This window comes from Balaenoptera ricei, chromosome 14 (assembly GCF_028023285.1).
Source record: "Balaenoptera ricei isolate mBalRic1 chromosome 14, mBalRic1.hap2, whole genome shotgun sequence".
NCBI lineage: Eukaryota > Metazoa > Chordata > Mammalia > Artiodactyla > Balaenopteridae > Balaenoptera > Balaenoptera ricei.
Window position 1 is genome coordinate 25,829,662 of NC_082652.1, and position 27,366 is coordinate 25,857,027.

At 46.7% G+C, this 27,366-nt stretch overlaps 1 protein-coding gene across 5 annotated transcripts in view; it reads left to right on the forward strand.

Annotated features, from left to right (window-relative positions):
- Positions 1 to 8,145: 8,145 nt before the first annotated feature.
- SPECC1L (sperm antigen with calponin homology and coiled-coil domains 1 like) overlaps positions 8,146 to 27,366 on the forward strand; it is a 120,720-nt gene continuing 101,499 nt past the window's right edge. For 2 of the 5 annotated variants that reach the window (XM_059894136.1, XM_059894135.1), the window contains exons 1-2: positions 8,181 to 8,268; positions 11,945 to 12,056. The gene's annotated coding sequence lies outside the window, so the exon portion shown is untranslated. Of the gene's footprint in view, positions 8,269 to 8,867; positions 8,992 to 11,944; positions 12,057 to 27,366 lie in introns of those variants that run through there. The other 3 variants (XM_059894139.1, XM_059894137.1, XM_059894138.1) reach the window with 3 other exon arrangements.

The window sequence follows — 27,366 nt, forward strand, 5'->3', positions numbered from 1 at the left end:
TTTGTGTAGAAATCTCAGAAGAGCTTGTATACCTGCCCCCCCCCCAAAAAAGGATGCCCCAGTTGCCTTAAACGGAAGCATTTCCATGATGAAGCTAATGGTGGGCTGTCACAAACGGCTCCGGAAAAATAAACAGAAAAAGTGAGGGGGCGACAGACACACCAGCTCTTGAAGAGGCCCAAATGGCCTCCCAGAGCAGCTGCCATGGGTCAATGGGCAGGATCGGGCCTGAGGGTCACCTCTGGGTGAGGGAGCTGTCAGACCAGGGGAGAGAGCCCTGCGTCACCACAGCTCTCCCAGGGTGGGAAGCCAGACAGGGCATGACAAACAGGCAGCCACGTAAACGGTTTCCTGGAAGATAGAGCCCTGGTGCGTCTCAGATGTGTCTAGGTTGGGAAGGAAACCAGCTGCTTGGGGGACTGAGGCTGCTCCTCTGCATGTCGCCAAATGAGATGCACCAAGTGCCCGGCCGGACCTCATAGGCCACGTGTCCCAAGACAGGCCTTCTCAGGGCCTCTCTGGCCAGTTCCGCCAAGTCACCAAGGGCTCAGTCCACACACCGACTCCTTTCCGTTCCCCTCCTGTGGGTGGAACCGGGCGACCTGACCAGAAACTCTCCCTTGGGGTTTTCAGTCACTTGGTGGAAACGAGCCCAGCAGCTGGGGATGGGGAGGTTCAAAGGGGATTCTGGCCAAGAAAGGGGCCTGAGGAGCATGGTCTACATGGGCTCAGGTCCTGAGCCACTGCCAGCTGAGCAGCCCCGGGAAGAGGGGGCACCAGGATGGTGGCCGCCCCAGACGTGGGGCTTCCCCGGGGCTCGAGGGCTTGAATGACCCCTGGGCGTGGGCCTCCCAAACCCAAGCCCTGGCCCCAGGGCCAGCGTGGGAAACCGGGACCCATGCAGAGGGAAACAGATGCTGCAGCTGCTTGTTTAAATAAAACCACCACTTAAAAACTGCCTTGCTGGGTGGCACTGCCCTGGTTCCCTCTGGGGCTCCCCAGCCCCCATAAGCCCAGCCTCCCCACTGTCACTGGGCCAGAAGGAGGGAGAAGCAATGGGGAGAGGGGAATGGCTGCTGTTTCTTCTATTTTCTGAAAATAATGTTTCCAATGTCGGGGTGGCGATCAGAAGTTAGTTGGAACAGGCTACGGCATCTGTGACTTTTGTCTGTGTTCTTCATTAGATAAGCACTCCTGATCTGCATTTTCCAAGCAGGGCCCTTTCATCTGGTGACGGCCAGGAAGAGACTCCTGGGGCTACTGGTCAGTGGGCAGCGGCTGCAGGAGCCTGTCCACCCTGGCAGGCTGGCCTCTAGCCTCTGAGTTTCTAGCCCACCCAAGCCATCTCATGCTAACCCCGCCTCCAGGTGGTGCCATGCTGGGGTACTAGAGGGTGGTAAATTCCTCTTCCACCAGCTGGCATTGTCCACACCCTCCCTGTGCTCCTTTCTGGCCCCCAGGGTTTTCTAGACTCCACTGCTCCACGGTAGTTATGAACTGAATTGTGTCCCCCAAATTCACATGTTGAAGCCCTAACACCCAGTGTGACCATGTTCAGAGATTACCTTTAGGAAGGTAATTAAGGTTAAATGAGGTCATAAGGGTGGAGCCCTAATCTGATATGACTGGTGGCCTTATAAGAAGGGGAAGAGAGGGACTTCCCTGGTGGCCCAGTGGTTAGGACTGTGCGCTTTCACTGCTGAGGGCCCTGGGTCGGGGAACTAAGATCCCACAAGCCACGCAGCACGGCTGAAAAAAAAAAAGGAAGAGCCACCAGAGATCTCTCTCCACTTCTCACAGAGGAAAGGCCGTATGAGGACACAGAGAGAAGGGGCTCAGCTGCAGTAGAGGCCTCAGGAGGAACCAACCCGGATGGCACATTGATCTTGAGAAAAATCAATGTCTGTTTAAGCCCCTGGTCTGTGATTTATTGTTATGGCGGCCTGAGTCCACTAATACAGTGGCTTTTGGTTATTCTGACCCCTGGATGTGGAGCCAAGCGTGGAACTCGAGTCCTCCCCATGCTGCTCCAGGTTAACGACCCTCTTAAAGGGTCCCAGGGTGGTTGACTGATCACACCGAGGGCAGGGGGCTATCACCCTCCTTGTCCGGGCCACACCAGTGAACCTCATGGATGAGCACATTCTGGGGGACCGAGGCTGCTCCTCTGCGTGTCCCCAGATGAGATGCACCAAGTGCCCGGCTGGACCTCACAGGCCACACGTCCCAAGACAGGCCTTCTCAGGGCCTCTGGCCAGTTCAGCCAGGTCACCAAGGGCTCAGTCTGCACACCAACTCCTTTCCATCCCCCTCCTCCTCCTCCTCCTCAAGTCAACTGGAATCTCTTCCAGTTCACACTTGGCCCGTGGCTCCTCTGGCGACCCAACCACAGCCACTGCCTGGGTGCTGGCCAAAAAAAGAAAGGTTGGGGGCTGTGAGTCCTGAAGATGATTCTCGATTCTCAAAGAGGAGACATGGGCATGTTCGGAGCCTTGGGATGTGTGCAGGATTCTCGGGAGACTAGTTTGCAAGGGGAGGCACCAGCGGCTGAGGGAGAAGGCCCAGGGTCCAGAGGCCAAGGCTTGGGCAACTCATGCAGCTCCCAGAGCCTCACCTGTAATTTTTTTTTTTTGGCTGCGCTGCACAGCTTGTGGGATCTAGTTCCCCGACCAGGGATTGAACCCGACCAGGCCCACAGCAGTGAAAGTGCGAGATTGCCAGGGAACTCCCTCCTCACCTGTAAAATGGGGACTTGCTCACTCTGACACTGGGAAGGGGCACACACAGGCTGAGGAGCGCTAGTTAAGCCTCAGGCACATTTGGGCGGAATCCCTTTATCCAGCTCATCATCCCTTGTCTTCCGTGTCCCCACCACGATATGCCATTGTTTCCTGAGGGCCCCATGGAGTTGAACCAGGAGGCTGCACAAGGGTGACTGCTTTCTGTGGTTGGGGACCTAGAGTTGAGAGATGACAGAAGAAGCATTTCCAGAGCCCTTGCCACATGCCAGGCCCTGCCCTTGGGACGCTTACAGTCTCTGGGGCCATAGACATTACTGTTTACTAGCCGTGTGATTGCCGTGTGCAGAGAAGCACGGTGTCCAGGGGGGCACTTATTGGGGTGGGGACCTATTATTTAGTTCCCCAGCATCCCTGACCGGTGTGGGAGAATTGCCATTGTTCACAAAAGAACTGGAAGTACAGAGAATTTGAGGGCCCTACTCGAGGTCACACAGCTGTCCCGGCCAGAGTTTGGGCTCAAGTCCAGAGACCAGCAGACCTGGTACATGGGTTCCCTTCTTGCTGGCATCAGTTTCTCTGACTGTGAAACAGGAGGGTTTCATGATCTCTGATCTCTGTGGGCTGTGAGGAAGGGGGGACACCTGTCCTGAGTTGGTGTCCTTTCTGTGTCTCTTCTGGATCACCTGCAAGCCAGCTGGGCATCCCAAGGAGTCTCCTGGGGTTCAGACCATGGCTGCTGGGTACCTGAGTCCCTCTCAGGGTGAGCAGCCCACCTCTGTCTGCAGACACATCTTTGCTCAGCTGACAGCTGAACTTCTCCTGGGACTCGGCGCACCCCTGGCTCCAAGAGAGGCATGTCAAGAATCCCAAGCTGATGTCCTGGCACTCGGAGCTGATGATGTGCTAACGGCTGGGGACAGTTGTTTTCTGATTAAAACTTGGCCTGCGGACCCTGCCTGTTTGGCTCCTCCAGCTGTGGTGCAGACAGAGCAGCTGGGCCTGAGTGGAACAGTCAGTGTCGGGGGTGAGCGTCAGGGTGAGCTGAGGGGGTCACCAGGAAACCAGAGGCACAGAGCTCAAGGGGGTTCCGGGCTGCAGCGCTCCACCCATCTCAGTGGGTGAGATGAGACCCCAGCACTGCAGGGCTGGCGGGGCCTGACCAGGGGGGGAAGTGTCAGCCTCTGAGGCTGATCATCACAGTGTCCCAAATCCTGCCACTTGGTGGTTGTGGCCCGTGGAGGCTGGGCCCTGGGAAGGGCTACACAGTGATAAATGCTCTGGGCACCTCGCCAGGTCCCTTCTTGCTCCTGGCCCGCAGCTGCCCAAATTGCCTGCTCTTTCTGCCCCTCCAGTCCTGACAAGCCGAGGAGAAGGGACCAAGGTGTGGTAAGGCTGATGGGACCACCCAGCGCTGAGGCCCAGCCACACACTGGGCTGAAGTCTGGACAGTTCCGTGCACCCCACCCTCTGATCTGTGTCCTCTCCTCTGACCCCATCGCCATGTCAGGCCTCCAGCCTCCCCAGGTCTCGACTCTCAGGGTCACCCTCCCCATCCTGCATGTGCCACGAGGGCCGTCTTCCTAAAGAAGATCTCACAGCATGTCACTTCCCTGTCCTAAAGCTGCAGTGACCGGCCCCTGTCCACATTATAGAAGCCCAATTCCGAGGTCTAGTGGGGGAGGCGCTCTCTGCCTCAAATCCTCCTCAAATGCCACCTCCTCCCAGAATCCTGCTGATCCCTCCGGGACACTTTAGCAGCATCTCACCTGATTTAGGGCCAGGTTACACTGCTGTCCCAGGCAGAGAAGGCTCTCAGAGCCTAGGGACCTGGTCAAAACCATCTTTGTACCCTCTCCCACCCACCCACCCACCCAACCCTGCACAGGTGCGGTTCAGCAGACCTGGTTCCTATTCAGGAAGTGTCAGCAGCCTCCTGCTTGGTGGAAAATGGCGTTTTTGCTTTGGAATTTCAATGGCAGAAAATCTAGGTTAGTAGTTTTGGTTCATTAAAAGTACTTCGCTGTGTATAAAGACGTTCATAGGAACTTTATTCCTAATGTTAAAGGGTAATGTTTTAAAAAGGTAAAATCATGACTCTTATACAAATATAAAATAAACAGATATCAAAGAGTTTACTTAACTCATTCATTAAATGAGGGAACCAGTAAGATGTTACCATCAGTTCAAAGGAGAACTCCAAGGTCAGACACATATATAGAACAGAAATATTGAAATGAACTTGGAGGCAAAACTGGTTCTTCCACTGTGGGGGAGGGTTGTCCCTGGACAAGAATTATTTGCGTTGCTGTCAATTTTCTACAATATTGCAAAAGAGCTCAAAGACAATATAAGGCCCAAAGCCCCCACAGAATCAGAATCAGATAACCTAGAAGGGTGTGTACCAAGGATGCCTATAGCTTCCCACTGGAGACTCCAGGAATCTTTTTTTGCTTAATCCAATTTTCATTCCACAAATAGCTCACAACTGGAGACAACCCAAATGTCCATCAATAGAATGGATAAACCATGGAATGGTAAATTCATACAGTGCAATACTACACAGCAACCAAAATGATATTCATTTTGCATGCCACAGATGCATGCAACAAGATGGATGAATCTCACAGAATTCATGTTGCGTGAAAGAGGGTAGACACAAAAAGATACTTGCTGTAGGCTGAATAATGCCCCCTAAAGATATCCAGTCTTTCCCTGGGACCTATAAATGTTACCTTATTTGGAAAAAGGGTCTTTGCAGATGTGATAAATTAAGGATCATGAGATGGGGGGTTATCCTGGATTATCCAGGTGGGCCCTAAACGCCATCATGAGTGTCCTTATATAAGAGTCAAAGGGGGATTTCACACAAACACAGAGAAGGCCATAGACCAAGGCAGAGATCGGAATGATGCAGCCACAAGCAGAGGAACATCAAGAAATGCAGGCAGCTGGCAGAAGGTAGAAGAGGCAAGGGATGGATCCTCCCCCAGGGCCTTCTGAGGAGACTCAGAGATGCTGACACCTAGATGTTGGACTTCCAGCCTCTAGAGCTGTGAGATGATACATTTCTTTTGGTTTAAGCCACCAAGGTTGTGGTAATTTGTTACAGCAGCCCTAGGAAATCAATACAATACAATTCCATTTATTTAAAGTTCAAAATCAGCCCACATTCATCCTGAGTTAGATGTCAGAATGTGGTTACATTTGGGGAGGATGTAGTGTTGGCAGGGGAGAGGAGGGACTTGGCAAACTGCTCAAGTTCTTTTTCTTTTTTCTTTTTTTTTTCTACCATTTTGTTTTTCCTGTATCAATATCTTTAAACTATTGTAGTTTTATAATTTGTCTGGACAGCTAGAAGATGGAATCCGAATTGTACTACTACTTTCTTTCCTCCTCCTCCTTTTCCCCCTTCTCTTTCACATTTCTTGTACTCTCCCTTCTTTCTTTTCTTTTTATGTTACTTTTTAAAATTTATTCATTTTATTTACTTATTTTTGTCTGCATTGTGTCTTCGTTGCTATGGGTGGGCTTCTCATTGTGGTAGCGCACAGGCTCAGCTGCTCCACGGCATGTGGGATCTTCCCGGACCAGGGCTTGAACCCATGTCCCCTGCATTGGCAGGCGGATTCTTAACCACTGTGCCACCAGGGAAGTCCCTCAAGTTCTTTTTCTTGACCTTCACTTTTTTGTATTTCATTGAGTTGTATATTTATTTTGTGCACTTTAATATAAAAAAAGTATCTCTTGTCCTCCATGCAGTTCTTACAGGGCTGGCGTGAAGATCTAAATGATGTTGAGTCCTGTTTGAACTGTAAATGCTGAAACAGATGCAACATGAATGCCCTTCACAGTCACCAGGTGTTTACTGGGTGCTGGGCATCATGCTAAGCTCCCTTCATGCCTTATCCCACTTAATCCCCCCAACCCATAACAGCTCCCATTTTGTAGATGAAGAAACTGAAATGCAAAGACAAGTGGTTAGTAAGTGATGAAGCCCGGATTCAAACCCAGGCTGTCTGGTGATGAGGACCATGACCTAAGTCCTACACAAATGTTGAATGATTGATTATCTCCAGACTATTAAACCATCATGGCTATTCCGGTTTTAAAAAGAAAGGTACAGATCATTATGTATAGTAGACTACCATTTGTGTAAAAAAAAAAAAAAAAGGAAGCAAAAAGAACCAATCTGCTTATTTTGGATATTTGTTTATATTCAAAAAATATTTTTATCAAGAAACTGAATACATTTAGTTGCAGCTGGGAAGAGGAACTACAGCAATGGAGACAGGGTTGAGAAGGTGCTTTCTGAATTTTGAAGTATGTAAATATATTAGAAATTTATTCAGAAACAAAAAGAAACAATGATTATAACAAAAACCATCAGAGAATTACATCAACAACGTTATGCCAATGATTTGGAAAACATTAACAAAAGACACTTTCCTGCAAAAATATAACTCAGTAAAAATGACACAGGAAGAAAACGAAATTCTGTCTAGACTTAGGACCAATAAAGAAATGTTGGGGCTTCGCTCGTGGCGCAGTGGTTAAGAACCCGCCTGCCAATGCATGGGACACGGGTTCCAGCCCTGGTCCAGGAAGATCCCACGTGCCACGGAGCAACTAAGCCTGTGCGCTACAACTACTGAGCCTGTTCTCTAGAGCCTGCGAGCCACAACTACTGAGCCCACGTGCCACAACTACTAAAGCTCGCGCACCTAGAGCCCGTGCTCCACAAGAGAAGCCACCGCAATGAGAAGCCCACGCACTGCAATGAAGAGTAGCCCCCACTCGCCACAATTAGAGAAAGCCCGCGCGGGGCAACGAAGACCAAATGCAGACAGAAATTAATTAATTAATTAATTTTAAAAAAAAAGTTGTGCTTTTTTTTAAAACCTGCATCCTATCTCCCCCAAAATCTCCGGGGAGTACCGGGAGGGCAGGGCTTCTGTGTTTTCCCACCACTGTCTAGCTCAAGCACAGCGCCGTCCTTGGCACGCTATAGATACGTCCCTGAATGTTGGACCTCTTGGCTAAGCCGAGCATGAACGGTGGACCTCTGGGCGAAGCCGAGCCTTTGGGATGATGGAGCGTGAACACATCACTCGGCAGTGCCCAGTGCATCCTCCAGGAGCATCCGCCAGCCAGAGCTCGAGCAGGAAGCCTGACGCACGCGCACTGCCTGACTGAGGACTTTCTGTGGCCGGCCGGATGATACGGCGCCTGCGCGATCCAGAGCCGGGAGGGACGCGAGCCGAGTGGGCTGTGCTGTAGACGCCTGCGCGGCGGCGGATGTGGGCGGGGCAGGCGCCGCGCCTGCGCAGTCTTCGGCGGCCGTGTGGGACGGACAAGGGGCGGGTTGGGGGCGTGGGCCGCGAGGGAGGCTGGGCGGGCCGGGCGAACGGCGCCGCGGGGTTGGCTGCTTCCCTGAGGCCGGACTCAACGGATTCGGGCCGCGCCACCGGGCGAGCTCGCCGCCCGGCCCCAGCCCGGAGCCAGCGAGCAAGCGAGGCGGCGCCGCGCGGTAAGAGCCGGGGCCAGGTGCCCTGAGTGTGCGCGGCGGGAGCGTCCTTCTCCTCAGCGCCGCCCGCGCGGCCAGGCCCCGGCGGCCCCGCAGACCCCGGCGGCCCGCGCCTGCGCCGTCCCCTCCCGGGCCCCCCGCCCGGCGCGCGCCTGCGCCATCCCCTCGCGGGCCCCCGGGCAGCCCAAGCCGCGACCCCGGCCGGCAGGCGTCCCGGCTGCTTGGGGCCCGGCTGGTTCTGCGGCCGCGCCCACCGGTCTCCTCTCCTCGTGCCCCAGGAGAGGCTGGGGCCGCCGCCCCATAGCCCCTGGCCCCCAGTCCTTTAGTCCCCGGCCTCCATCCCCGGGCCCGAGGACGCGGCGGGCGGCGGACCCGGGCCTCCTGCGGGCTCTGCTTCCGCCGGGCCGCGCCCCCACCCGCGCGCAGCTCCGCCGGCGGGGTCAGCCCGGAGCAGGAGGAGTATCCTTTTTTCTCCAGACCTGGTTAATTGCATCAGGTTGGATGTGAATAATCTTGTGTTCTGCCGAGGAAATTCTGCCTTTCCCGCAGTGTGGTCATGTATGGCTTCAGTGGTTACGTTTAAGACATCAGAGTTCGTTTCTGGGCAGCTCCGCTGGAGATGGCTGGAAAAGAAATCAGTTTCCACTCAGTTTCGGCCCATTTACAAAACCAAGTAACTCCTGTGATCATTCAAGCGCAGAGAATCTTGATTCGTTAATGCCCTTGGTAATTCGCCGGCAAGCACGGGAGGACCCAGGGAAAATTCCCATAAATTTGCCGTCCTGTATTGATCACAGGGGGAAATGTCTGTTGTATTAAAAAAAAAAAATCATCTTAAGCCACTGATAATGTTTTGTAAGTTTGCAACAGATGCAAGAGACTAAAAAATGTTTGCTGTCACCCCGGGGGCTGCATCTTGAGATGAAATCAGAGCCTGGGGCTTGGTAGATACCAGCAGACATCACTATAATATGGGTAGGTTATCAAATAGACACATCGATGCAGAAGGGTAAGGAGAAGTAGGGTATTGACCTAGGTAAGGTTTTTTTCTGTAAAGAGATAGCTGATCCAGTAATTTTTTCCTCTTGAAAGATGTCTCCTTTTCTCCTTTGAATGAGTGTACTCCAAGCATCTTGAGATAGCTGGAGAATGCTTTTTAATTACCTGTGCATACTCTACGTATGTAGGGATTTTCTTGACATTCATTTTCAGTAAGAAAGTGAGGGGTTCCCTGGTGGCGCAGTGGTTAAGAATCTGCCTGCCAATGCAGGGGACATGGGTTCGAGCTCTGGTCCGGGAAGATCCCACATGCCGCAGAGCAACTAAGCCCTTGTGCCACAACTACTGAGCCTGTGCTCTAGAGCCCTCGAGCCACAACTACTGAAGCCGGTGCACCTAGATCCCGTGCTCTGCAACAAGAGAAGCCACCGCAGTGAGAAGCCTGCGTACCACAACTAGAGAAAGCCCACGCGCAGCAACGAAGACCCAACACAGCCAAAAATAAATAAATAAAATAAATAAATTTTTTTAAAAAAGAAAAGAAAGTGAATATTGTGCCATAGAAAAGCTTTATCACTCTGCACCTTGTCAACAGTCCAGATATCTAAGTGTGCAGTTCAGCATCATAGTGAGTGGGAAGTGATTATAGCAGTTTTGGTTAAGGTGAGGTTTGTATCAAAATTTCTGTTTTAAACTTGAACTTTTGGGGTTGTGTATCTGCAGTGTGTCCTCTTGAGACGGGATTTCTCTGAAGCAGAGGTTCTCTTTATAACTGACTTTATAAAGTACATCTTATATTTTAGATGACTCAGATGATAGTATTGCTTTGGTTCAAAATTATTATTAAGGACGGGTTTTCATAATACATTAAGATTTGCTGTATGACCATATACATATTTAAATCACATGGCTAACTTGTACATAGTCATTACGCAAACTCTCCACCTCAGTAGAGGAACAGTGTCAGGGTGTCAGTAGGTGAGTTAAATTCTCTTGGCTTTATGGCTTTGGGCAAGTCGGTTTTCCTTTCTGGGCTTCATTTCCCCATCTGTAAAGTGTGGGGTTTGGGGGTGGAGATGGAAAGGAGCTTGAGTTGCCAATTTTAATGTTTAATGGATCTTTGCCTACTTAGTCCTCTTCAGCCAGGGGTAGAACTGGGCCTTCTCACCAGTTCCATGACATTGTGGTCCCTTGTCAAAGACCAGGTGGTGGTGTAAAGCTGGTGAGAACCAATCTCGGAGACTCTTGGTCAGACCCCTGAAATGAACTGTTGAGTGGGCTTCAGAGTATTAAGAAAAACGAGGACAATATAAGGAGTTTTTCATAAAACTAAATTTATTCAACTAGGACTTCCCTTTCTAAAAAATGTCATTTTCTTGATATTAAAATTAAAGCATCTTCTATGACATGATGGTGATAGTAAATGGTGGTAAATGAGATTGTAATAAATGGCAACTACAGGTTGGTTTTCTTATCACAATAAGGTATTTTTAGAAATAAAGAGAACGTAGAATCTATTGTTTTGCTGTTGTTATAAGGGAGTTTAGTGAAAAAGTTCCTGGGGCTTTTGCTGCTGAGAAGATTAAAATATAGATTACTTTTTAAGAGTATGAGTTACTTTGTGGTCATTTGTCCCAATCCACAGGCAACTAAGAAGGCTCTGTTGAATTTGCTTGGTATTAAAGATACTTCTGATCATCCTTTCCTACCAGATATAAAATGTCAGGATATTTTTGTGTGTGTATAAGCCTAGGCAGGGAAATTCCTCCTGGTGGTTGGAATTGTTAGTATTGAATAGACTGGCTGCTGAGGTAAAGAACCCCTGTGGGGATTCTCTGTCAGCTCCGAAACCTTTTAGTATTGTGGCCCCAGTCTTTTGCTGTGAAACACCATGACCATCAAGAAATTAGGCTTACAGATTATATTTCAGATACGCTGAGGGGAGAAGTGGCTGTCCAGCACCCTGTCCGGTTCCAAAGTGAATGTAACAGATGACCATTGTGTCTGTGAAATCTTAAAAATTTTTAAAGATTTAAAAAATCTTACTAGATTTAGATTTAGAGTTATTGTAAATTTTCTTTTGTACTTACAAAACTACAATATATAATGTGTGTCAAGCATACGTTTTAAAAGTGTCTCAAATTAAAATTAATAATGCAATCTGTAATTCTTCAAATACTCATGTTCACATTGGGAGGACTGACTGCTCTCACCCACCTGAGTTCTCCATTTTCAAAGGATAACATGGAAACTCTGTAAAGGACATTTGTCCAGAAGAAGAGAATGCAGATCTGTTAAATGTTTTTCCTGACCTTTTTGCACATCTTCATTGTAGTTCTTGTCTTTATTTTTTGGTTAAATCCTGAGGTTTGCCCCTGCCTTTCTTTCTAAAATGTTAATCTGTTCACGGTTACTGCCCTGCTCTCTGCACAATTTAAAATCCTTCAATGGCTCCCACTATCTTTACAATCAGATCTACCAATCCTTAGCTTGGTGTCACTGGGCTCAGGCTACCATTCTCGTCCTGCCCCCACCTCCTTTTACGTGCTTTGTTGAGCTCTTGGTCCTTGGAGCTCTCTCCAGTCTCCTCTGCTGAAAAGCTTTTCTCTCGCTTCATCCTTCAAAACTCAGCTCAGATAGGACCTGGCCTGAAAGGCATCCCTTATCCTGTCTCCTGCAGGCTTGTCCAGCACCCTGTCCAGTTAGGATTTGCCTCCCTGGTTTTGTCTGCTCTTCTCCACCAGCTGGGACACCGCAGTGCAGAGCGGGGTGCGTGTCGTTGCATCTGCTGGGTGAGTAGTTTGTCAGGCATGGGTCCTGAGGAAGTGGGTCACTTAGTCCCTGCCCCTGAGGAGCTTTTCACTCCAGGTCCACTTGGCCTTGCCACCCCTGAGACACCTCCCAGCCATGCACACCAACTTGCAAAGTCCATATAATTGTGTCTTAGTGTCTAATTAAAATCTGATTTCTTGACGGAGGAGACTCTGTCTGTGATGTCTATTATATCACCTTTGTTCCGGGCTCTGGAAGGAATGTGCATTTGTTTCATGTTGTTTCCCTTTTTCCCCTTGTATACCTTCCATCTTGGTGGTGGTGGTTTTTGTTGTTGTTGTTTTTGGATGGTAAAGTTTTAAGAGATGAAGATATTAAATTTCAAGTTCGTCTCTTGTGCATATAGCCCAGGGAAAACAGAAATGTTAAAGGGGAAAAATACTTTGTCTCTTGAAAAAAAAAAAGCCCCGTATTACACTTCTTTTCAAAAGAACTGAGTTTGTACAAAAGGAAAAAAAAAAAAGACCCTGATTAAGCTTGGGAAAGAGGCAAAGAAACTGATGGCAGTGTTAGGACTTGTCAAGAAATACTTGTTAAAAATGAAAGTTGTCCCTTTCTTCCTCTCTCACTTCTCATGTTCTTGGGGAAAGTCCCAACTCAGCCATTTTCCAGGGGCACCTCGTCCCCTGGGAAGTCCTGAAGCAGTTTGTTGGGGCTGCTTTTTTCCAGAACAGTCACAACTGGACACTTTCTTCCGAGAGATGCCCCTGTCCTCCCATGTAGGAGACGCCAGTGTCCTGAGTCCCGCTCCCTTCTTTCCCTGGAAGCGTCTCCTGGTCATAGTTTGTTCTACCCCACCAGGCCCAAGAGTTCTTGAGCAGGAGCTATTGAGTCTTCTCCTTGCACATTTTAAACCTTGGTGGGTTTGGGTCAGTCTCCCCCAGCCTCCCGCCCCAACCCCCCAGCCCTGGCCTGGTGGCTTGCTGGACCTTAGTTCCCTGACCAGGGATTGAACCCAGGCTCCAGCAGTGAAAGCACCGAGTCCTAACCACTGGACTGCCAGGGAAGTCCCTGGTTAGGGTCAGTCTTAAATCTTCTGTCCCGTGTTCTTGCCCTTTTCCCTTTCTGGCTTCTGCATTTCTGCAAACTCCGTCACATCATTACACTTAGTCCAGTGTGCTTTCTCTGCCCTGTTACAAATTACCTGCTGGATTTTTAAACCCTAGTTCCCTCATTTTTATTCTTTTTTTTTTTTTTTTTTGGCCGAGCCGCAAGGCTTGCAGGATCTTAGTTCCCTGGCCAGGGATTGAACCCTGGGCCCTCTGCAGTGAAAGCACTGAGTCCTAACCACTGGACTGCCAGGGAAGTCCCCCTCATTTTTATTCCTCAAGCTTACCTCATTGCGTACTTACTCAACTTTGCCCGGCCCCTGCCACTCAAGGCCACCAGCCTTGGATTTTTTAGTCTTTTTTTGTTTATCTCTTCCTTCTTGCCTCAACACTTGTCTCCTCTCCCCACCTCACTCTCCCCTCCCCCGAACTCCACCACCAGGAATGTCAACCTTTCATACCACTCTTCATCGTTCATGTATTCATTTGAATACAAGAATCATGTATGCATATATTCATTCATGTATTCATTTGCAAAGATGTATGGTTTTTAAAAATAACAGCTTTATTGAGGTATAATTCATATACCATAAAGTTCATCCTTTTTGTTGTTTTCCAACTTAAATGAGTCAAATTTATTTATTTGTTTATTTAAATTTTTATTGGAGTATAGTTTTTTTTTTAATTTATTTTTGGCTGCATCCAGTCTTAGTTGTGGCATGTGGGATCTTTAGTTGCGGCGTGCGGGCTTCTCTCTAGTTGTGGTGCATGGGCTTCTCTCTAGTTGTGGCGCGTGGGCTCAGTAGTTGGCGGCGTGCAGGCTCAGTTGCCCTGAGGCTTGTGAGATCTTAGTTCCCCAACCAGGGATGGAACCCGTGTCCCCTGCATTGGAAGATGGATTCTTAACCACTGGACCACCTGGGAAGTCCCTAGAGTACAGTTGATTTACAATGTTGTGTTAGTTTCAGGTGTACAGCAAAGTGAATCAGCTATATATACACATATATCCACTCCTTTTCAGATTCCCCTCCCACATAGGCTATTACAGAGTACTGAGTAGAATTCCCTGTGCTATACAGTAGGTCCTTATTAGTTATCTATCAATGTTTTATACATAGTAGTGTGTATATGTCAAACCCAATCTTCCAATTTATCTCTCCCCCCTGACCCTCTAGTAACCATAAGTTTGTTTTCTACATCTGTAACTCTATTTCTGTTTTGTAGATAAGTTCATTTTGTTCCCTTTTTTTAGATTCCACATATAAGCAATATCATATAATATTTGTCTTTCTCTGTCTGACTTACTTCACTCAGTATGACAGTCTCTAGGTCCATCCATGTTGCTGCAGATGGAATGATTTTGTTCTTTTTTATGGCTGAGTAATATTCCATTGTATATATGTACTACATCTTCTTTATCCATTCCTGTGTTGATCGACATTTAGGTTGCCATGCTTTTTGAATTGCACACCTCAGTGGTTTTTAGTACATTCGCAGAGTTGTGCATTGAGCACCACTCTCTAATTCCAGAACATTTTCATCACCTCAGGAAGAAACCTTGTACCCAGCAACAGTCACTCCCCATTCTCCACTCCCCCACGCCCCTGGCAATCACTAATCTACTTTCTCTGGACTTGTCTGTTCTGGATGTAAATGGAATCAGACAATATGTGGCCTTTTGTGTGGTTTTTTTCATTTAGCATAATGTTTCTAAGGGTTATCCGTGTTGTAGCATTCATTAGTACTTCATTCCTTTTATGGCTAAATAATAGTCCATATTTTGTTATCTATTCATTAGTTGATGGACATTTAGTTTATTCCACTTTTCTTTTCTTTTTTTTTTTAATTTTTTGGCCACACAGCATGTGGGATTTTAGTTCCCCAACCAGGGACTGAACCCGCACCCCCTGCATTGGAAGTACAGCGTCTTAACCACTGGACCACCAGGGAAGTCCCTAGTTTATTCCACTTTTGGATATTATGAATAATGCTGCTGTGAACATTCATGTACAAGTTTTTGTGTGGACAGATGTTTTCTGTTCTCTTAGGTGTATACGTAGAAGTGGAATCACTGGGTCATATGGTAGCAATGTTAAACTTTTTGAGGAACCACCAACTGTTTTTCAAAGCTGCTCCATCTTACAGTCCCTCCAGCAGTGTGTCAGGTTCTAAGTTCTCCACTTCCTGATCAATGTATGGGTTTTCAGGGCATACTTTTTAAAACATGGGATATTTTTGGCACTTCTGCTTTTTGTTTTCCTCACTTAATACTTCTGGAAAGTCCATTAAATCAGCTGGTATCATTCTGACTCATTGTGATTAATGGCTTCATAGTAATATTCCATAGTATAAATATACTGTTTATTCATTCAATTCAGCAGATAATAAAAGGCTATGATGGACCAGGCACTGTTCTAGGCTCTGAGGCAACAGCATGAACAAAACAGACAAAACGCCCTGCACCCTTAGAGTTTACTGTCTAATAGGGGCAGGGGTGGAAAGTCAGGAAATAAACAAGTAGCATAGCCTAGGGTTTTACCATTGCAGTTTGAGTCTGTGGGGGCTTTCTGAGTAGTGTATATGAAGTACCAAAGGCTAGATTGCCCTAAATGTTGTTACAAGTTACTTTAAGTCAGTATTAGTATTAATAATCTTGCAGGAGAAAGTAGAAACATTTTCATAAAATAAAAAAAAGGAAAAAAAAAAAAAGACCCAATTGGTTAATGTGGATATGGAGTTCTAGGAGATCCACATATGAGTCCTTGGTAGCAAAGTTTGCACATTTATAAATTGTATCCAAATCCTCTTATTCTGTTGACAAGTAATAGACATCGTTCCCCCAAAACCAGGTGAGATATATGTGCTGGAGGTTTCTGATGGATGCAGTTGAGAGTACTTTTGGGGGACATGGCAAAACTTCTGGGCCCAGTCAAGACTCTTGTTTTCTTCCTGAACTTTTCTGTGTTTGTTATATTGCCCTATGAATTATTGAGATTGTCCCTCCAGTAAAGCCTACTTTAAATTATTCATGGTGATGCTTAGGGAAAATAATCTGGGTCATCTAGTGTGGTTAGGCCTGGAGGGAATTCCCTCCCAATAAGGGCAGATTTATATTGATATGCAGCCTAGTTTGGCCTGCACTAACCCTTCTATGTTGGCCTTAGTGGTAATGCAGTTAAAATAAGAATTTCGGTTCTGATTTTGTTTTTTTATATTTGACTTTGAAATGAAGTTAGAAATGCACATTTTAGACACACGGTTATTCACCCTTCATGTTACCCATCCAGGTCAAAGTCTTGCTCATCCAGACCAGCTCCATCATGATGGAATGCTAGTCATCTATTAATAATCAGAATGTCACTCTAATGAATGAAACATTATTTTGCAGAAAACTTTTTTGGGCAATTCAGTTACTAATGTTCGTTTATAAAAATTCAGAACAAAACACAACCTGCAAGTTTATATTAAAGTAATATTTCTGAAGGTCTAGTGTAGAATATAAATGCCAACCAGCATACTGTCTAGCAGTACAGGGATCTTAGTCACCTCCTCTCCTGCCTTTGCTTCTCGCTGTCCTCCCCCACCACACATGTGCTTAGTTGGGTTGGGTTCCAAAACTTTATTTATAAAACTAATTTAATTCATAAGGTTTATGAGGTTTAGGTTATTAGTACTGTGGAATCTAATGAGCATCCATGGCAGCATGGCTGAAAAAGCATACATTTCATGTGTACCTTTCATTAAATATGGTCCTCTCACCATACAGCTTAAGGTAGTTATTTTCCTTAATTTTATAAATGAGGAAACGAGGTTAAGAATACAGAGTTAACCAGGGGCCAAGCTTGGACTTGAGCCCAGTTTTCTGACTAAAAGTCCTATGTTCTTTTCGCTGTAATATGCTGCCTTTCAACTGGAATGCATTTGCCATATGGTTGAAGGAACGACAGTGCCATTTAGCCTGGAGAATAGAAGACTATGTAGGGCATTGTTTCTCTTATATTTGAAATATTTGAAGAGATTTCACATGGAAAGAGGGCTGGACTTATTTTGTGCTGCTCTGGCAGGTTCCCTAGTAAATGGTAGTTATAGTTGCACTGACATTTGGCTCCACGTATGAAAAACTGCCCAAGAATTGCAACTAGTGACAAAGGCTGTGGGGGTGTCATAGGACGATGGCTGGGGGACTGACCTTGATGCCTGCCTGGTCTTACTGAGGTCCTCTTCTTTGCCTCCTCCTACACCCTTTCTTGCCTGAGCGCTTGGCTGGGCCCCCTCTCTTCTCTTCCTAATTTCATGCCTCTTCTCCCTTAAGCCACTCAGAGGCAAGTTTTAAATATGGGATGGTCACTTGATAGTAGTTAATGATGATTTTGTTTGATTGGTTCGTTTTTCTCACATATGCAGTATACACATTATTTTAAATAAAGTGACAGTGAAGTATGAATTTGGAATTTATAATTTTTTCCAATACTAATTTCTGTAGTGATTTTTTTTAAGCGGGAAATAAAAATTGAAGAGTATATCCTGTAGGCTAAGGGGGGCATTTATTATGCAAGTATGAGAGTCTCTGCTGAAACGCTAACGCAGTGTTTACTTTCTCACCCAAGGTTCATTATCCTCAGGGATAACCACCCAAGGTTCCTATGCTGTTTCATTCCTCGTCACATGTGATTGCATAGGTGCTGCACCTTGTCCGGCCAGGGAGTCCTGCAGGTGGGGAGAGGGTGGTCAGCAGCAGCAGGGTCTGTATTGACGCCAGAGAGTGACTTCTGTGAAGGGTTCTCAGTCTCTGAACATCTTTGCAGGTGAAGCTTCAGAGCATAGTGAGGTCAAGAGGAAGAATGACCTGTTACCTCTCAAACAGCTGATTAATTTTTTCATAGCAGTTACTGGTTTCTTTGTCTCTTGTCTACATACTTTTTTTTTTTTTTTTTAATTGTCAGGATACTGGAGCTTAGATATATGTGCCATGCTGCATCAGAAGCAAGCTTGGGACATTTCAGGTGATGGGGGTGGCTGGTGGCTGCCCTGAGAAAGAGATTCCCTCAGGAAACAGGCAAGTGAGAAAGTGAGCCCAGCAAATTCCCCCGTGTAAGTTCAATGTGATGCTCTTTAAATAACAGTTGACGTTGCACCACTGTTACCTGGAGCCCTGAGAGCTGAAGCGTTGTGACTGTTCAAGTATCTAGCTAACCGAAGTTAGTGCAGGAGCCGAACATTCAGCTGGTGTCTGATGACGAGCAGTCCTCCCGGCCCTGCTTGAGTGCCTTCGGCGAGGGGAGGACCCAACCAGTTTTAAGGCCGCTCGGTTGGTGTAGGGACATCGCTGATTATTAGTTGCCTTGGAATCTGTCGCTTGATAACTTTCACTCTCTAGTCCTATTCCTGCCTTCTGGACCTTTTGAAGTTTGAAAACGACTATTTTCACTTACCGAGTTGAAAGTCTCACTTACTTGAGTTTTCAGAGCTCTCTGGACTGAAGACAGGCTGGTTATTAGATTTTCTCCTCACAGTGTGGTTCTAGAACTGCACACAGTACCCTACCAGCTCCTCTGAGGAGGACAGTCTACCTGGGACTCCTGTCTTCCTGGATCCAGACAGTGTAAATCAGATGATTTATTTCAGCTCAGGACTGTATTGTTGCCCTTGGAAGAGCCCTGCTGTGCTGTGGGGACACTTTAAGCCCAAATTCCCTCTTCTGCTACAGAAGCAAGTCTTCCAGAGTCTGTCTTTCAGAGTTTTCCTCTTCCCGGGAACTTGTGGACAATAGGATCAGATTCTAACCTTTGACAGCACCTGCACCCTTCCAAAATCTGCTGCTCACACACACGAACAAAAGATAAATATGTGAGGTGACGTATTAATTAACTAGGTGGTGGGAATCCTTTTACAATGTATATGTACATCAGTCGCCATGATGTACATTTTAAATGTGTTACAGTTTTATTTATCAATTATATCTCGGTAAAGTTGAAAAAAATTTGAGGTGAAAGCATCTTGCCTTCAAAAGGTCAGGGTTTCCTATCTGAGACTAGTCACAGAGAATGCATTCCAGGTTTCTTATTTCTTATTTGTTCCCAGATGGTGTGCAAGGAGGTAGTGATCCCTGGGGTTAGGCCACCTTATGTAGCGTGGCAGCTTGAGGGGGTGAGGACACCCGATGAGCTGAGGTTCCAGCTTCATAGGGACCTTCCTTCTTAGGCTGCTTTGGCCTCCGGGGGAGGGCTGCCTGCCCCTTTAATGCTAGGGTCCCCACAGTTTTCCACTAACCACAGTTTGTGAGAGTCTCTAAGTTGTCAGTTTTCTCCTCATCCCCTTCTGCCCCTCATCAGCTTTTTCTTCCTGATTTCTTTTTGAAATTCTGCTGTTTTGAGTTGGTATCTTTTTGACTTTCACCTATACTGGTAACACGTAAATGATGACATTGTGGTACAGGACAGACACATTATTCCCATGGCTTCCTTGAGCATTTCTTTCAGTACCCTATATTGCATGCTCTCTTTCCTAGCTGCTAGCCTGCCAGCCCGCTGTGAAAGATTGGAAGTGAATAAGGGGTCATCAGCCGTCCCTTGTACACACGGGGACAGCATCACCAAGGCCTCAATCTGTATAGTAACAAGGAATGTTTTGCTTACCTGCTTCCACATAAGCTGCTGGTAATGGTTAGGATTTGGAAAAGGGGAAAACATTCCTGAGGTGGGGAATTTAGTCACCTGTAGTTCTATATGAAAGTCAACCCCCAAAAAAACAAAGGGACTTCCCTGGCACTCCAGTGGTTAAGACTCTATGGCGCGGCCAAAAAAAAAAAAAAAGAAAAGAAGAAGAAAGTCAAAGTCAACCGAGAGGAGGGGAAGGCATATCATTATAGTCTCAGTAGAGACTGAGAGACTGACAGGCTTTTTCCCGATCCAGGTAGTAAATGTTTTTGACTTTGCAGGCCATATAGTCTCTGTTGCAACTAATCAGCACAGAAGTAGCCATAGAAATACATGAATGAATGAGTATACCTGTGTTTCAATAAAATTTTCTTAGTGTATCTGAGAACTGGAATTTTGTATAGTTTTTGATGTCACAAAATACTCTTGATTTTTTTTCTCCCCAACCATTTAAAAATGCAAGAAATATTCTTAGTTTGTGGACTGTACAAAAACAAGTGATGAGCCGGATTTGGCCCATGGACTGTAGTTTGCTGTCTGTCCTCGGTCATAGGGAAACAGGAAGCAGAGAGGACTGATTAGAGGGCCTGGGAAGCCAGGCCCAGAGTTTTTTCTGTTATTTTCTAATTTAATTAATAAAGACTCTTTTACAAAAACCCCATCTTAAAAAACAACAATTCAAAAAGAAGAAAGATGGAAGGATAGAAGGGATTGAAAGCATGCAGAAAGGCTCAGAGAGAGATGTGTGTCAGCCAGGAGGTGTGATGAAAGGCCGGTGGGGAGACTCACACTGGGCGAGGGAGCGAGTGAGGAGAGGGCTGGACACCAGGGACAGAGGAAGGGCAAGTGCAAGTTAGTGACCCACTGAACGAGGAAGGCAAAGGAAGGCCGTGCTGAGTTAGACCCCACGGGGTGACAGCAGCAGTGGTTAGGCCCCAGAGCGGGTGGCACACACCTGGAGTGGACCGTGGAGTTTTTAGTTGTCTGGAAGATGGAGCAGAGCAGAGCAGCCCTGGGGATTGTCCTGGGAGGGAGAGAGCTCTTCTTTTCTGCTGATGGTGTGAGGAGTTGGAAAGAAGAAGTAAGAAGTTAGGGTACAGGGAACTCACCTCTGTGGTGTAGGGAGGATAGCAGTGTGCTGTTTGGTGTGGGTCCTGTAGCAGTCCTGTGTAGGAGCTCTTAGCCTCCACCTAGAGGTGCAAGGACTGAAGTTTGGACGTGAGTAACATGCCCAGAGCCACATAACTAGTAAGTGGTGGAGCTGGCACTTGAACCCAGGTTCTACCGGAATAATCTGGGTTCTTTCCACTAGACTGTGAATTCCTGAGTGCACAGCCGCAGTGTCCCAGGCTGCTAGTTGGAGATCTGCCTTCTGGCACCGTGCTCTGTGTTTAGTGTTATGGCCCAGAACAATGCTGCTCTTCTCTCTCTTACAAAAATCTGTTTGTGTTTTGCAGTCCTTAGAAGGGATGGTTGTTTGTTTGTTTGTTTTCAATTTATTTTTGCCTGCATTGTGTCTTTTTTTCTTTTTCAATTAATTAATTAATTAATTAATGGCTGCGTTGGGTCTTCGTTGTTCCGCATGGGCTTTCTCCAGTTGCGGCGAGTGGGGGCTACTCTTCGTTGCGGTGCGCGGGCTTCTCATTGCAGTGGCTTCTCTTGTTGCAGAGCACGGGCTCTAGGGGCGCGTGGGCTTCAATAGTTGTGACACGCGGGCTCAGTAGTTGTGGCTCATGGGCTCTAGAGCACAGGCTCGGTAGTTGTGGCGCACGGGCTTAGTTGCTCCACGGCATGTGGGATCTTCCCGGGCCAGGGCTCAAACCCATGTCCCCTGCATTGGCAGGTGGATTCTTAACCGCTGAGCCACCATGGAAGCCCAGGATGGTTGTTTTTAAAGCTGAAATAGTTAAATTACTCATTTGCAGTAAATCAGATTAGGTAGGCAATGTTCTCAGAGACAGGATTTGGTAATTTTGGGGGTAATGTTTTAAACCTAAGAAATAGTTTTGAAGGATTAGAATCTGAAGACCCCCATCTGCTGAGTTTGGGGTGAGCTGCTGTGCTGTATGTATGAGAGTCTATTATTTTTTTTTTTAAGATTTTAAATTTATTTATTTATTTATTTTGGCTGCGTTGGGTCTTAGTTGCGGCACGTGGGATCTTCGTTGACGCATGTGGGATCTTTTTGTTGCTGCGCATGGGCTTCTCTCTAGTTGTGGTGTGTGAGTTTTCTCTTCTCTAGCTGTGGTGCGCAGGTTCCAGAGCACATGGGCTCTGTAGTTTGCATCACGCGGGCTCTCTAGCTGTGGTGCGCAAGTTCTCTAGTTGTGGCCCACGGGCTTAGTTGCCCGGTGGCATGTGGGATCATAGTTCCCAGACCAGGGATCCAACCTGCATCCCCTGCATTGGAAGGTGGACCACTGGACCACCTTCCAATGAACCACCAGGGAAGTCTCTATTACTCTTAATATGTTACTAGTAACCTGTTACTGAAGCTCAGAGTTTGCTAAATCAGGTAACATTGCTCTGAAATTCTACTTGTTAAAAATTAGAATGAAGCATTAGGAAGAAGCATTTATTTTACACATTCTATTTTCTTGATACCCTGTTGGTTGCATTGTATTGAAGTTCTGACACCTAATTAAGTTCGGTGCTTGGACTTTGTAATACATTACTCACGCAGTAAAGACAAACAGCATGATCCTAAATTGGCAACAGCAAAGTCAGTGTAATTGAGTTATATGGTGAGTCTCGGCATTTTCACAGGGATGGGTGCACCATGACATCTGGAACTCAGAAGGAAGTGCTTGCCATGGTTTTCCTCTTTTTTCCTCTTACATCCTCATCCTGCCACTGATAAGTGAGTAGAAGTTCTACCCCCAGTTGCAGGATGTGGTGTGACAGGCTATGAACTGGGTAACAGGTGTCTCGAGAGCGCTTCCAGGATTTCCTTCTGGCACGCTTGTCCTTTCAGCAGTGGCTTGGGCTCTTCGCATCCTAGCTCCGATTTTGTCTGCCTGTCGGGTGTTTGGTTCCCTTCTCTGTGTAGTTCTTAAATGATGCCTTTGGCACTGGCCCTGCCTCACCTCCCCTATGCACCTTGCGGTCCTGGTGAGGCCGAGAAGCCTCCACGTGGCTGCCCTGAGGGCGTGTTGATGGTGCTGGAGGGACAGTCTGGGGGCGGGGCTTCGTGTGACCCAGGTCCTCTGAGCTGGGCTTCGAGGGACTTGAGCTGCTTGTCCTCCAAGATAGCTTTGAAGGAGGAGGGGTTTTCAACCAGTGGACACTGGACTTGGGGGAATAACGCGCCTGTGGGAGGGAGCTGCGCGAAGCGGGCAAAGGGCCCGGCACAGGGGTCTGGTTTCATGAAAGAAACGTGCTGCTCTAGACCCCGGCTGCTGGAGGGAGCCCTGGAGAGTGGCTTTGGAGTTCTGGATCGGGCCGTTTTGTGGAGGATTGACTGTTGAGCTCTGCGGTTCGGGCTTAGTGTTCTTGCTGTTCTCTGTGTAGCTTCTGCCCATCGTTCTCGTCCCAGTTCACCTTGTGTCTCGTCCCCGTGTTCTGCTCCCTCCTCTCCCAGCGCTGGCGCTGCCCTTTGCTCCCTGTTGGCCGGTATGTGTGCAGGGCCTAGGGTTGCCAGGTAAGATACAGGACGCCCACCTACATTTGAATTTAGGGTAAAGAGCGAATATTTTTTAGTCTAAGTATGTCTCAAATGTTGCTGGGATGAAATACATTGAGGTGGGTGCTGTGGTCGCAGTGCCTGGAGACAGAGTCTTGGCGTGATGTGGGAGAAGACCGTAAGGGGCTCTTGGGGCGGGAAGGCCGAGTGGAAGTGTAGGTGTTGGAAAGAGCGTGGCTGCATCAGACAAGGGGTAGGGAGAGGGTGGGAGCCAGGCGTTTGGCCTGAGGCAGGTAGGCAGGCACCTGGAGAGGTGGGGGGTGGGGGGGAGCGGGATTCGGGTCGCCAGGCTGTGATTCTTCCCTGACACAGAAGGAGCTGGAGCAGGGCTGGCAGGGGGTGGTGGGCACGGAGACGAGGGGATGCTGTCAGCCAGGACCTGCATTGGGGGGCCGGGACGAGTCTCTACCGTAGCTCAGTGTCTCACTGTGCAGGCCGCACCTGAGATTGAGGAAGACAGCCTAGGGAGCTACCCTGCTGTGGTGCCGTCGTGGGGCATCTGGAGTCAGACCTGTTCAGACCCCTACCCTTGCGTCTGAGCTGTGGGAGGCTCAGGTGATCCTTTTCACGGTTGCTCTGAGGTCATCCTTACCTCTCAAGGTGAAGGAGGGTTGAATGAAATGCTGTGTGTGTGGAATCCCCAGCACAGTGCTTGGCATGCAGGGGGCCCTCAGGGTTTAGTTCCCTGCTTTCCCTCTTGCCAGTGAGGTTTCAGATGGACTGGAGAACAGTGGATTTTCACCATCCATTTGGGATTGTCGGTCCGCCAGGCAGCTAGCTAGGACACCACAGAAGGAGGTGCAGGTCAGCAGTGAGTCCCTGTGACTCTCCTTACATTTCATTCTGGGAGATCAGAGAGAGCCTTCTTTGAGCTGTCTGTCCTTTCCCAGAAAATGTGGATGGAAATCAAGGGTGTAACAGGCCCCATGTCATACACGTTCCCTGCTCTTTCAGTCAATTCTTTTGAGTTGGCTTTCTCAGCTCAACACAATGTCTGTGCAGATGAGACTGTATTTATAGTCTGCTGCAGAAAGACGAACATCTCCCTTCCCTCCTCAGTTTAAACCAATCTTTTCACGCCAGAGTTTTTCAGCCTTGACACTATTGATTTTTGGGGCCCTATAGTTCTTTGTTGCGAGGAGTATCCTGTGCATTGTAGGATGTTTAGCAGCATCCCTGGCCTCTCACCCAGTTGTGACAACCAAAAATGTCTACTGACGGTGCCAAATGTCCCCTAGAGGGCAAAATTACCCACTGTTGAGACCACTTACCTTATACTCAGTAGATATAAGAAAAAAGTACTCCTTAGTATTTTTTATTGATTTTCATGTTATCTAATCAGTGAAGTGCTTATTGAAAAAAGATTTCAATTTTTATTACACTGAATTCAAATTCTAATTTATTTTAACTTGTTTAGTTTGGAAAGACTTTCTTTGTGCCATTGGCAAAACATTTCTCAAATCTAAAATTTTTAGCTTATTATTAAAGGGTTTATTACATTGTTACATTTGAATGATTAGTAAAATAAAAGAAAATGTTTCATTTTGTATTTCAGATCACAGTTTGTTATAAATGTACAAATATATTGAATTGATATTTTTAATTAAAAATATGGCCGACAGTTAATTTAATGAATACAGTATTGTGCAATTTTGTAACTGCCTGCCAGAAATCTGAGCATAAAGCCATGGTTTGGAGGGGTCATGAATAAACATTTTCTTTTTGTAAATATGGCTGAAGAGGGAGAGGAGACTCAAAATTTCTTGCATTCTGGGAGTTTGAACTTTGGGAACCAATTTGTTTTGGACTAAATCTGGAAAAACCATTTGTGTACTATAGCCAGAAATTCTTTTAGGCTGTCCTTTTCCAGCCTTGTCACTTGTCTGGAATGTTAAGTATCAGCAGTAGTTTAACGGCCCTTTAGCGACTTGTATTAAAAAGATCTCCAGAAATGGATCTAAAGAGGTCCTAGTATATAAGATTAGGGTTTTTTTGTTGTTGTTGTTATTTTTTTCAAAGCAGTAAGAAGGAGAAGACTTATGGTTCTAAGTCTGAAAAATGCAGGGAGCTTCTAGTTGTTTCTAAATATTTCCTTGTGTTAAATCTTGCAGAGTAATAGAGAGAAATCATAAATTAGTATGAGTGGGTTTTTCTGTGGCCAAAACAAAGGGAAATAGAATTGCGCTTTTGGATTTTTGTTGCTGATAATTAACTCTTTTTTTCTAGTATCCTGTCTATCAGTAGTTGTGGTTTAGTGAAAAGAGTTCAGACTTTGGGCAAACTCCTTACTCCTGTAGCCTCAGTTTCTTCCTCCTTTTGAGGCACGTAGGGTGGTTTCGAATCAAATGTGCTAGTGCTGGGCAGCACCGCCCTCCCCCAGGCAGCTTGCTCTGGCATTTACACAATAGCAACATCAGCAAAGTGTCTCACCCTCCTCATTACCCTCTGACTGTGTGCCCTTCACAAAGCCAAATTTTTGAAACGTTCTTCCTTCATCTCCTACTCAATTTTTTATCCCTTTCCAGTGAGGTCTGACTTTGCCCCGTCCTTCCACTTGGAGCTGTGTTGGCCCTGCTTGCCATCTCCTCCTTCTGGCCGACTTCAGTGTCCACTTGGGCACTTTCTCCTGTAGATTTGCCCCCAGGCTCCCTTCACCCAGCGTCGCCAGGCAGAGAGGAGGTAGCTGTGACGGGAAGGGGTGGTAGTTGGAGAGGAACTGCTTTTTCCTTTTCCTTCTTCTGTGGCCGCAAGGGTGTTTGGAGGGGAGTGCACACTTGGGGCTGGAGGTGGAAGTGGAGGAGAGGTCCCTCTGAAGGCCGCCTTTCCTCAGTGCCAGAGTTTGCATCATTGGCTTCTGAGAGCAGGTAGAACCACCATATTAAATGTGCGCATTAGTTGATAATCACACCCTAATTTTAGGCATGAAGTAAAATCAGTCTTAAAAATGAGAAAACATCATGTTATAATAAAAAATAAACATTTAAAAGACAGATAATAGAGAACAAAGCACTGATTAGCAGTGGGGAGAGGGATGGGGGAGGGGCAGTATGGGGGTAGTGGGGTAAGAGGTACAAACTGTTAGGTATAAAATAAGCTGCAAGGATATATTGTACAATATGGGAAGTATAGCCAACATTTTATAACTATAAATGGAGTATAACTTTTAAAACTTGTGAATCACTATTGTACGTCTGTAACTTAAATAATGTTGTACAGCAACTATACTTCAATTAAAAATGGACATAAAAAATAAGCTTTTAAAAATTGCCAGTCAGCTCCTTAGTCAGTAAGCATGGAAGTATTTTGAGCAGTAATGGACTTTTGTATTTAGATTCAGGCTAAGCACAGAATCACATGCCCGAAGGCATCTCCCTGGCCTCTCTCCTTCATGTCTCTGTCTCTTGCACCTTGAATACACGCCCACTTGCACATGTGCGGTGTTTTGACCTGGCAAAGCTCAGGCTTTTGTCTGAGTAAGCCTTGCCTTTTTCAGTGGAGTCCACTCCAAGTCTGTCTTTAAAATGTACACCTTTAAATGCACTATCTGGTTGTGTGTTGCAATTCACAATAAGAAAGTTTAAAAAAAATGTGTATGTTGAGGAATTCAGTATAAGAAGTCTATTGCATTATGATTTATTTAATTAAAACATTTCTCATTGAATTTCTTTTCAACGTTTTGTTTGGTTTTGTAGAACTCACGATTTTGTCAGTTGGTTTTGGTTATTGGTTTTGATCCATTTAGTAGCAACTTTTACTTACAGACTCTTATTTATTTATTTAAATTTATTTTATTTTATTTATTTATTTTTGGCTGTGCTGGGTCTTTGTTGCTGTGCACAGGCTTTCTCTAGTTGCAGCGAGCGGGGGCTACTCTTCGTTGAGG